The sequence below is a fragment of the Condylostylus longicornis genome, unplaced genomic scaffold (genome assembly GCF_029603195.1).
Source record: "Condylostylus longicornis isolate FDR11 unplaced genomic scaffold, ASM2960319v2 ptg000079l, whole genome shotgun sequence".
Classification (NCBI taxonomy): Eukaryota; Metazoa; Arthropoda; class Insecta; order Diptera; family Dolichopodidae; genus Condylostylus; species Condylostylus longicornis.
Window position 1 is genome coordinate 155,958 of NW_026578047.1, and position 12,626 is coordinate 168,583.

Genomic DNA, 12,626 nt, shown 5'->3' on the forward strand with positions numbered 1-12,626 from the left:
TATGTACTAATTTGTTTTTTTATTAATTGCATATATTTAGGCGAATGAAAAAAATTTCTTTATAATTTTTCTGCAATTTTAATTTTTTAAAATTTTATTTTATTTCATTGTAGAAAAATTTAAAGTTTTAAAACTATTTTTTGTGTCAGAGACAATTTTATTAATTCAGCACTATCAGACACCAATGAAATTCCAAAAACGCATGACAAAATGTAGAGAAAAATATTGAAAACATACTAAAAGCTTTATAAAAACGTTTTGACTTTTAGTTTTGTTTCAGGCAAGATATTGAATAATAATAATGAAATATTTTTCGTTGTATACACTGAGATCGCCAGCTAGTATGATTTTAAAAACTTATATACTAGAAATTAAATAGTAAAGAACTTCAATTTTATTAAAAAAAATATGTTGGAAAGTTAAAGCTTTTATATATTTTTTTTCTTGATATTTTGAAGTTTTGATATTATCATTAAATATTATGATTTTTCTATATAAAAAGAATGTATTATAAACTTAATTTCAAGTTTGAAATGCATAAAAGACTTGAATGTATTTAAAATTGTAATACATATAAGGCTAGTTATCTTCTAGTTTAGGAATTTTTCGAGAACGTATTGATATTTTAAGGCGTTTCAAAAATGAATTTTCGAAAAATTACATAAAAAAATTAAAATTATGTAACATAAATAATAAAGACCTGTAGGTATTCAATTTAAAAAATGAGAGTTTTCGTTAATTCAATTATTGAAGAGTTATTACTAATAGCGTATACAAAAAACGTACACGGCACGCACTGATAATATTGATCATTCGAAAATTTCTCGCCGTAATAAAAGTATTTTCGGAAATATATTCTGTAATAAGAAAATGTTAGAAATATAGCTTAGATTTTTTCGCCTGGCGCATCATGCTTCTTTTTTTTTTTTAAATTAAAAGATTTTAAAATTGCAGAATTTTAATTTTTATAACAATGCCATTTATATTATTTTCAATCAATTAATTATTTAGAGATGCGCAAACTTTAAAATATAGGTGAAAGCTTTGCATACTGTTTAACGTTAACTTAGTTTTTTAAATTATCCTTAGAATAAGTAGAATTCTATCAAAAAACAAAAATAATTCTCACATTAATATTAAAAATAAAGCTAATGAATAAAGTTAATCTTATGATCTACATATATCTTATAATCCTAGAGCTATACATCCTACATTTATATTCAATATATAAAATGAATTCAATTTTCATATATTCACTTGAATTCTTGCATTGTAATACTTTGATCTTATTGAATACAAAAATTTAAAATTAATAATTATCTTAATATTATAATGGTCAACTTTATATAATATTTTATAATAATAAAAAAAAAATATTTTACAACTTGTTGAAGAATAAAATTGAAAAACAAAATAAGCAAAACTTTTTGCAATTTTACTTTAAGACTACTAACATTTAATCGAGAATGGTCAGTGCTTGATCGTGTTCAGTCGTTTATTGATTTGAGCCGGATAAATTTTTAAAATCAGTTTATAAATATTTCATTTTTTTTTTCTAATAAAATAAAAAAATAAAATTATTTAATTTTACCTAATTCTTAATTTATGTTAATATTTGAATTTTTAAATAATATTATTTAATAGTAAACAAATAAAGCAAGTGAATTTTGAATAGCGTTGTTGATTTAGCAACAAATTAAAATTGTTTTGTTCTATTTAATTAAACAAATAAAGGATTTTAATCATCAGATCGACTCCAATCTGGTTAGTAACCAAAAATTATCATAATTTTATTTTAAATTAAATATAATTCTTAATACTTAAATAAATGCAGTTGTTAATACTATTATCTACAAATTTAATTATTATTTAATTTCAATATTTCAAAACTAGTTAGAAAAGACCATTTTATTTCAGAGTATTTGTTTCAGATTTATCAATTACTTAAATAAAATTAATTTAATATACGGATTTTAGCATGAAATTAAATGCAATTATTAAATGCAATTATTAAATTAAAAAAAAAATTAAATGCAAGAGTATGTCACTTAAATTTTTTTTTAATATTTAAAGTGAGACTGCAGTAAAAACAATGTGCTTCACTTAAATGGTTTTATTTGTCTGTAAAAATCCATTTCAAGGTTTTTCAAAGACAAATACAAAACATTAAGAAAATTGCAATTTTTAAGAACATTAAGGTTGATAGGCCAATATCGGCATAAACACGGAAACTATACTTAAATCAATTTCATTCGAAGCATCTGATTTGCACTTAACTTTTATAATACATTTTTCCACTTAACTATGATAAAATCTGTTTTTTCTTTTATTTCTACCTCTCATAATTATCGCACTCTCAAATATTGTGTGCAATATAACTAGTTTTTAAATACAAAATGAAAGAAATTAAAAATTATACTACTAAATTACATATTTGACTTATAGATTATGAAAGATAATATAATTGTATTGCTGTAATTGACCCTTGGGGTGGTTACCATATAATTTAAGATACCAAAAAAATTAACTGGTACATACACATAATACATAAATATAGACGTTAAAAAAGCAAAATCTTGAACAATAATAATTTGAAAATTAATCTACGCTCACTTCAAAGTATAGCATGGGTATGTATATGTACATATTATAAAATGTGTAATACAGTGTCTGAATAATCTGAATAATGTAATAAAAGGAAAGCAAACTAATTGCAAATATGTGTAGAAAAAACTTAGGTTATTTTTTTTTTTATATAAAAAGCATCTAAATTAAAAAAAAACAATTTTACAAAATAATGTGTACATACTTTAATATAAATTTAAATTAAAATATTGTATATGAAGCCTGTTATTTTATAATTATGTTTTCAGTTTATACAATATTAATTACTCTGTTGATGAATAGAAACTAATATAAATTCTTATTCATTTGAGTTTTATCAGTTTTTCTGCAATGCTATAAATATAGAGTCATATTACAATATGCATACATATATAGATTTACAAACAAATATAACAGAGATAAATTTTAAAACTGCTATTATAAAAATAAGCATATTATTATAATAGATGTTAAGGTATTATGAAGTATATGTAATATAATATGACAATTACTTTATATGTATATGAATACGTTTTTAATTTACATAAATTTTATTATATAATGTAATTGTAAGTAAATTTGATTTCTAAATTAATTTATTAAAATAACCAGCTTAATACTAAATTGAAAAATGTTTTCTGCTTCGTTTTCATTATCACCATCATTCCGATACCAAACATAACTCTGATTTGAACTTTGATGACGATTCTAATCTTAATTTCAATTCCAACTCTGATTTCAATTCCAATTACAATTCGAACTCTTGAATTCTAATCCAAATCTGAATTAGACGTTAAATTTTTTAAAAATTTTCAATTGCTTATTTAAAAATTTTAAAGACTCCAAATCCAATCCTAATTCAATCCATTAAAAAATCTTGAAATGTCAATTCCAAATCCTCTACTCTAAACAGAGTTTTTGTTTTTGTGTTCTAAAATCATATTGATAGTTTTACTTCTTGGATCCTAAAAAAATTAAAAATAACATTGAATTAAAAAATTTAACATATAATTTTAATAAAACTATGTACATGCATAAGTTTTATTTGTAAATAAATTGCACTATATATTTCGAAATAAAGCATTAACAGAATACAAGCTAGATATAATAATTGCTTATATCGATATTTTATATCACACATTCAAACAAACATGCACATACTTATATGCATGCAACATAGACTTATCCATTTAGCAAATTCAATCATAGAATAAACACTTGTTTTATTGTATAATGGCAACAAATAAGTATAAAACGAAAAAAAAAAATCATTTTCCAATTTTGAAATGAGGTTATTGACTTGGCACTCAATTTCTGTTTCTTTTTTTTGTAATTTATTTGTATATTACACACTTTACTTATAATTAAATCTTAATTTAACTTTCCGTTCTTTTTATTTTATGTGTTTTTTGTGTGTTTAAAATCGCGTTTTAATTCCTCTACCATAAATATTTAGCTTTGAAATTTTTGTTCGAGTAACATAATTAATTTTTTTGTTTTTATATACACATAAATGTAAGGTAAATAAATTATTCGTATTCTATAATATTTATTATATAATCGCAACACTTATAAATTATATAAATAAGACATTAAATACATGTTTTTGAAATTAATTCCAAATACATTAATTGAAATTTTAAATATTCCAGCACATGCATGTACATATACATATGTGAATACACATAATTATTTAATAAATTCGCATAAAATACCGAGTTTCATTAAATGCCGGCTCAATATTCATAGTATACACAAATCGTTATTATTCATTCTTATGGCACTGCCAATTCATTTTAAATTAGTGTACTTACCTCTATTTTACTAATCACTAATATCACTTTCCTGAAATTTGTATGATAACTTATCAAAATAGTATGAATTCAACGTAAATCAGGTATGATAATGCAATATACACATACTAATATTGAATGCAACTTTATAAATTCAATTCAGAATTTCACACATATGTATATACACTTGTAAATTTAAATTTATTCAATATAAAAGTGTTAGTATGAAATACTTGTTATACTGCAATATAACAATAATAATGGTGAATAATTTATTACATCATCTTTATATTTAACACAACTTAGAATATGAATTTTTTTTTTTACTTTAAAATTACTATAATTTATTATGTAACTGTTAAAATATAGAAAGGTTAAAATTTCAGTTTTTGTATAAATTTTTGAACTCCGCTTTAATATATTTTTTTCTCATTATACAATTAACTTAAAATTTTACAGTTTTATGCATAAAATATTAAAATTCAATATTATATTTATTTAAAATTTTGTTTAGATATGTATATTTGTAAATACATATACTATATGTGTACATTTGTACAAAAAATATTTGAAATTGACCATTTTCTATTTAACTATAGCATTAATAATCAGTTTAAGTTTTTTTCTTCTATTGACTCTTTATATTTATTTATTAAACTTATGATTTTCTTTAATTATGAAGGTTACAACATTTCGGTATAAAATTTTATTTTTATTATTTATATTGTTCAATTACTGCAAAAATGTAACAACTCAAAATTTGCTAAATTTTGAGAATAAAATTTCAAAACTATATGGAAAAGTTTTGCAAATTTTGCGTTTCTCTTTTTGAAAATTTAAATTTTTAATATAAAAAGATTCAATATTACATACTTTACATTATGCTTCCATAAATTAGAAAATCTAATTAAATACCTAATATTGGGGAAGACAAGATCAAAACCGCCATTTTACAACTAATTTTTTTTTGTTACAAAAATAAAATTTTTTTTGTCTAAGATAAAGAAAATACTTTTGGATAAATTGTCGTCATATTTAACTTCAAAATTACATTTTTTGAGTTGATTCGTTTTCTAAGTAGGTCTGCGAGCTATTTTAAGGTCTTAGTTAGACAATACCATATTATAATGACGACTTATCAGATAAGTCTAAAAATTAAAATTTAAGTAAACGTATACAAAAACAAATACACAATTGTTTACTTTAACAAAACATAAATATAAAAGATGAGTATGATATTAAACCCTTGATTAGAAAATCCACAATATTATGTAAATTAGTGTTATGAAACGTCCTAACTATTTTAATATAATTGTACATTAGCACAAAAATAATGCTAGGCACTCAGATTTTACAAAATTTTTCCTATTTTCAAATGGTTTCAACAAAAAAAATAATTGTTCATCATATTACTAACACTTTGTCAAAGTATCACTTATTCTAAAATCAAAAAAGCAAAAACTTGACTTATTTCAAACTTTCACGATATTGGAACTGAATATTTGTTAAAATAAAATATTTTTATTTAGAAAAAAGATTTTTGTTTGTACCTATATGTGTTTGATTTTAATATTTTTCATCATTTCCGTGCTCGTTTTTCTTCGCTTGACTAAGCACTTGATAAGCATTTCTATTTTTACAATAATATGTATAACAAAAATTTAATTTACTTGCAGAGTCTTAGAAGTTACTTACAAGTACGAGCCTCACATTAAGCAAATGTTATACAAGACCCGAAATAAAAAAAAAAAAAAAAAACTGTTACAAAAAATTTTCAAGAGATTTCCTCAAACGCAATTAAATCGCAAGTAATAAAAGTTTTACTTTAAGAAATTCATTTCGTTCGGCAGCAAATGACCCCAAATTTTTAAATATTAAAAATTTATGTACCCTATCGCTAGTTCATAAATCAAAAGTTAATGTAGAAATTTCAAAATTTTCTTATTTCATTAACGTGTTACCGTTATTGTGAGATTTGAAAATCACCGTTAGTAATTTATTTGCTTTACATACATTAAGAAACTAGTACATCTACTTGAGGCAAATTGAATTAAATTTATAAAATAACTACTCGTTTTTTAAAGTGAATGCATTTTATTCAAGGTCTAATAAATTTTCTCTAATCATTTTGGTAAAGAGGGAAATTATAATAAAATTGCCCTATACTTTCATAATACCAATGCCATGGCCTTAATTTGAAAAATTTTTTACGAAAAAACAGGAAAAACTTCAAAATTTCATATTTGAACTTTTAAAATAAAGAAATTATTATTACATATAGGGTTTTTTTTATCTCATCTCTATAATTTTGAAATAACTACAATAATTATTACAAAATTTATAATGTACAAACACAGAGATATTGCCAAATCAAAGTAAAAATAAACTTAATTTAAAAAAAGAACAAACAAAATTTTTTTTTTAACTTTAAAGCTTTCAAAAAAAAAAGATAATCACCTCAAATTATAACGTTAAATCCAAAATAAAACATTAATTTACTCACATACACACAAAATCATACATACAAATAAATTTATACTACCTATAATGACAAATACTATCAATGTCAATGTCAAATTCGTAATTTTTTTTTTTTTTACTTAATTAGCTTTACGAATTTACGTAGAATAACAACAAACAAAACAAAATTACATAAATAATTGAAAATTTCATATTCATTTATTTTCTTTATAAATAAACCTTAGCAATATTATTCGTGTACCTGTGTACGATCAAACAGTGTAATGTAAATTTTTGTCCAAAGTTTAACAAAAGAACAATGACTGTTATATTTTATATTAAACCATAACTGATTAGTAATTGTTTTGTTGACCGCATTGAATACGATAAGGGATGAATTAAGATGGCATCAGATTTAACATGAATACCTCTAAAGAAAAATAATCAAGAGATTTCTTTGATATTTCAATTCTGGTTTATAAAACAACGAATTAACAAATTTTTCGGCAATATCCAATAGGTTAACGAAAATGAACGCTTTCATTTAAAAAATTCAATTAACCTTACATATTCGATGAAGATCAGCGACAAAATTATTAGACATATTTGAATTCCAGAAGATGAAGGGAACCTGTACTATAAGAACCTAAATTAGAATTTGAGTATATTAAGTTAAATGTTACTAGATTTCTTAAAGAGTTTAAATGATTGGCTTCACAACCATTTTCGTAACCCTAATACCAAAATTCGCTACACTAATTAAAACAGATTAAATGCAATTCAGAGGATACAAAATTCCGGTCTGTCATGTGCTGACCACATCGCATTTTTTTTTTGCATTATCTTAAAAATATTGACAAAAATATTTTCTTTTTTTCACTTTAATTTATTTCAATAATATCGTATATACATATACATACACATATATCGTATACTGAAAACACGATATTAAATAACTTCTCAACCCTGGCAAATATAAATTGATTTGATTTAATAATTTATATAAAAATTTTTATGTTAAATAAAGTTAAATAATTTTTTGAATTTTTATCAACTATATTATCGACATAATATTTAAAATTACTTAAAAATGGCCGCATTATCGTTTATTCTATAATAATTTTGTAATAAATTTGGCGTACATTAATTTTGACCTTAAAATTTTTAATTGGTTTTTGCGGTAAAAAAAATAACGCGTAATTATTAATTTAAAAAAAAATTAAAAATATGATCAGTCATTTAATTTTATTTATTTTAGAAAAATTCAGTTTTAAATTGTAAGTAAATTAAATAAATATTGAAAAATATAATTTTAGCAGTAAAGTCCGAAATTTTTTTTAAGCCCTTATAGTAAGCTTTAATATAGTAAATGAAATACATAATAGGAAACTATGATAAATTTTTGAAAATTAATTTAGAACTTTGATATAATCTACTTGACATACAGTCTAGCACATAGATGTCAAAAGTGCGGCCCGTGGGCCGCATGCGGCCATTTTCTTATTTTGGTGCGGCCCTCTAAAACGAATTGTTAAAATATTATGATGGTTTATAATAAAATTTATGTGATCACGCCGCTCGTTTTTTGTCATTATTTGGATCAACATACATTTTAAGACTTGTTCAACAGAAGCAGTGTCACTTAGCTCCCAGTACTTCTAATAAAAAATAAATAGACGTTTATACACCTTAAAAATTGAATTAATTGTTTTATTTTGTGGCCCTTTTGTCATACAGAATATTGGAAATTGGCCCATAGTTTCAAAAGTCTTGACTTCCATGCTAGCAGATAAAATAACTGCCTTTATTTACCCTTCATATACTAAAATATCGTTTTCATTAATTTTAATATTTCATTATACATACTTTATAAAAACATTCTATCAAAAATCAAAATATTTTAGAATAATTTATATGTGTAGTGGCACACAAGCAATATACACGGGGAATTCCAAAATTTAATAAAATTTGAGAAATATACCTCGTTCTGTATGCAAGTATAAATCGCCTATAGATACTATCGCCAACTTGTGTATTCATGTTTATATAATCTTAAAAATATTTAAAATATTAAAATTTTAACGTTCATTGTCACTGACATTGAAATATTATTCGATTATATACACGATTTTCCCAAGAAAATCATGTTTCAAAAAAAAAAAATTTTTTTTTTAATAGTCGTTTAAATAATATCGTGTACATTACATTACATTAATAAATTTTTAAATACCGGTTACTTGCAAATAATTTAAAATATTTCAAAATAATTTTAAAATTAAATGATAATTTTATTTGCAAATTTCATTTATTGTTTTGAATATTAAATAGAAAAATTAGAAAAATTTTTGGGACATGTGACACGCCCGTATTGTTTTATTATTTTTTTAAATATTTAAATTTCTCTCAAATAATATTTCCGCCTTTATAATATTATAAAAATGTTATCAAGTAGGTATCTGATTATGAAATTACTAATTTCTGGTACTTAAAATTTTGCTATTTACACGTATTTCATATTTATTAAATTTATTTAGCTAGTCATTTTTTATTTAATTGAATAAGTTCGTGCAAATTACTAAAAAATTTATTTATTATTTTGGTGTTGTTATTTTTTGGTATATTTCGTTAATTTTGGGTATCACCTGATATTTCAATATTTCTTAGAAATTACGTCTTTTTCAAAAATATCCCAATTCCTGCGTTTTCAAAAATACACCTCTTTTTTAAAAATATTTCCCTGAATTTACTCAAATACCTTTTTCAACACATAGTCCGTTTTACTTATACACCATATTTCTCAGCACACTATTTAATAATAGTGCAAAGATTTTAAAGTCGCATCGAACAATATTGCTTCAAAAAGCAAGTTTAGAGTCTGCCTCTACGTGCATTGCAAGAAAAAAAAACGTAATTTCTATATTAAAATAATATAAAACAAGTATTAATATAAAAACAAATCTAATCTCAATATTAAGTCATATAAAGATTATTTTTTTTTTTCATTATTTTACAAAAAATAAATAAATATTTTCAAATAAATTCAAAGATAAGCTATATTATTTAATAATTATAATTGACCGACAATTAATTATAAATTAATTAAATTTTACAATATGTACAAATGGTATGTACACATCAAATCTACATTATTAGATTATGACCATGAACTGATTTGATTACAGACTATATCATTAAGTAAAATGTAAGCACAACAATTAACTTTTATACAGAAAGACTGATTAGAGTTGCGAAAATAATCAATGTTGAGATTAGTCAATTTATTTCTTCTACTTAGTTTACTTAATAAAACTAAAACAGTTGAAAGAAATCTGAATGTAATTTAAAAAACACCAAAAACAAAACAAGCAATTTCATCTAATTTAGATCAAGTTCATTAGAAAAGTTTAAAAAAAAAATCCCATCAAGCTATTAACCTCATAATTTCTTATTAATTATTAATTTTGTTTGGTATAGATATCAACATTGTACAGTATCAACAATGTATTGTTTACACATATCCATTAAAATATAATTTTATTACATAATTGTGTGAACCAAATAATATTTGCCTACGTTTAACATGAAATCATTTTTAAATACCTACAATTTTGAACTTTTTATCTTAAAGTTTAAAATAAATATATTGGGGTCATTTTATAGTCATATAGATTGCATATTAATTGTTATCTGTTATTATTATTATAAAGCCTTTAATATCTAAGCACATTCATAATTATTTTTAAATTACATTTTTTTTAAAGAAAATATTCGTATTGATATAAATTATTATTTCATTAATTATTTAATTCCATTAGTGCATTATAATTATAAAAAACAGACTAATAATTATTAATTAAAGCAAAAATCTGTTGATTACACGTATTCTAAATTAAATTCTATTGTGTAGAATTTAGTTAAATTATCGGCGTTCGGTATTCAGACGTATTATATAAGAATTTGACATTTAGTATGTATAGGCTAGGTATAACATTTCATTTTAAAGAATTGTTATTTTAAAAATTTCGTATTATGATGACCAAGTATTCTCTGTAAAAATTTAAGTTTACTTATTGAATTAAATTAAGTTACTTTATTAACTTCGTATTTAATTATTAAGCCTCTTGCAAATTTACATTTTCATTAATTGTAAATATTTACTAGGTATGCACATATTTTGCAATTCCTGTTATTTAAAAAAAAAAAATAATTCTAAAACTTTAAACTATTAAAAAAGTTTTGAAATATTTTAATGCCAGCCATAGCACAATATGTAAGACAACAATAATGTGTGTAATTTTAAAACTAAAAACTATTTATGTTGCAAATATATGCGTATTTATTTATGCACACTTGCACTTAATTCTTGCAATTTATTGTTAAAAACAAAACCGGTTATATTGTACAAGTTTTTTTTAACCGGCTTCGACTCTTTAAATATTTATAAGTATTTTATAAAAAAAATTTACTAGATACTAGATTTTATAAAAAAACAAGTTTCCGGTTTAATTAGTTTTTTTTTTTAACATCAAAATAAAGTTTTGTTTTAAATTTGTATTGACAGTCTGTCATTCAGAATAATTTTTTTAAACTAAAATCATTTCAGTTTCCTTTCATAGTTACAACAAAAAATACTTTATAAATTTCCTAGAAACATGTACGAAAATTTGTTTATATACTGAAATCTATTCAACGCAATTCATTTAAATTATTGAGTAAATAAGGCACGAGTAGTGTTTTATATTTATTTTTAAATTATAATTATTGCATACCACATTAACTACTTTAGAATATCTGAGATTTATGTTTAAAGAAATGCCTATCTATGTACTTAAGTATTTCTTAAAATTGGAAGGATTTTTCACGGTGTTTATTAAATAAATAATCTGTTTAACATACGATTAGTAAATGAATTTAACATCATAATTTTGAAAATATGAGTATAAATACAATATTTTGGAATTAAAAATTAATATTATTTTTTAAATAAATAAATATTCAACAATTAAACAATTTGTGTTATTAATTTTGAGTAAAATTTTATTTAGTTACAAAAAACTAGCTAAGCTTTATATTTTGTAAACTAAAATAAAAACTTTGTTTCATTTATAAAATTGTTAATTCAAAATTACTTCAATTGCAAATGCGTCTTTCAATATTAATTTAATTGTACCCATAATAAACCTTTTATTTCATCTTGCAATAATTATGCAAAATATATAATATCGAAAGTAATTAGTCACGCTTAAATTATAAATAAAAATTAATTATCACTTATTTTTCTCAATTTAATTTAAATTCTAATTGGAGTTTAATTCTACAATGAAATTTTTTTATTATATTGTATAATAAATGAATTTATAATTGTAAATTCGATTGAATTAATTAATAATTCTCCTTATACATTCTTTTTTCAATATATCTACGTACTATATACATACATAAGTTGTCTGTGTTTAAACGAATTGCTAAAATTCTAGAATATCATAAAATTTTAAATCTTTGCGTTCTATTTTAATTAAAATGATTAGTAAAAAAATTAATTGAATCTGAAATAAAAGATTCTAATAAAATTTTAATTTGCCATATGGAATAAATTTCATACAAAAACTGAAGAGATTGCACACACAAGGGAGTAGAAAGGTAGGATCCTACCACAGTACATAAGATAATTAGATTTTGAATCAATTTTTGCAACATGAACATCAAATTCTATGAGTTCCGAATACAGTTTATTGTGTCGCATATTTTTAAGAGGTACATACGGAGAAA

The 12,626-nt window shown here is 22.0% G+C and overlaps 1 protein-coding gene across 3 annotated transcripts in view; it reads left to right on the forward strand.

The window, feature by feature from the left end:
• The first annotated feature begins 1,481 nt into the window (after nt 1–1,481).
• LOC129612923 (alpha-tocopherol transfer protein-like) overlaps nt 1,482–12,626 on the forward strand; it is a 28,735-nt gene continuing 17,590 nt past the window's right edge. For all 3 annotated transcript variants that reach the window (XM_055526768.1, XM_055526767.1, XM_055526766.1), the window contains exon 1: nt 1,482–1,764. The gene's annotated coding sequence lies outside the window, so the exon portion shown is untranslated. The remainder of the gene's footprint in view (nt 1,765–12,626) is intronic.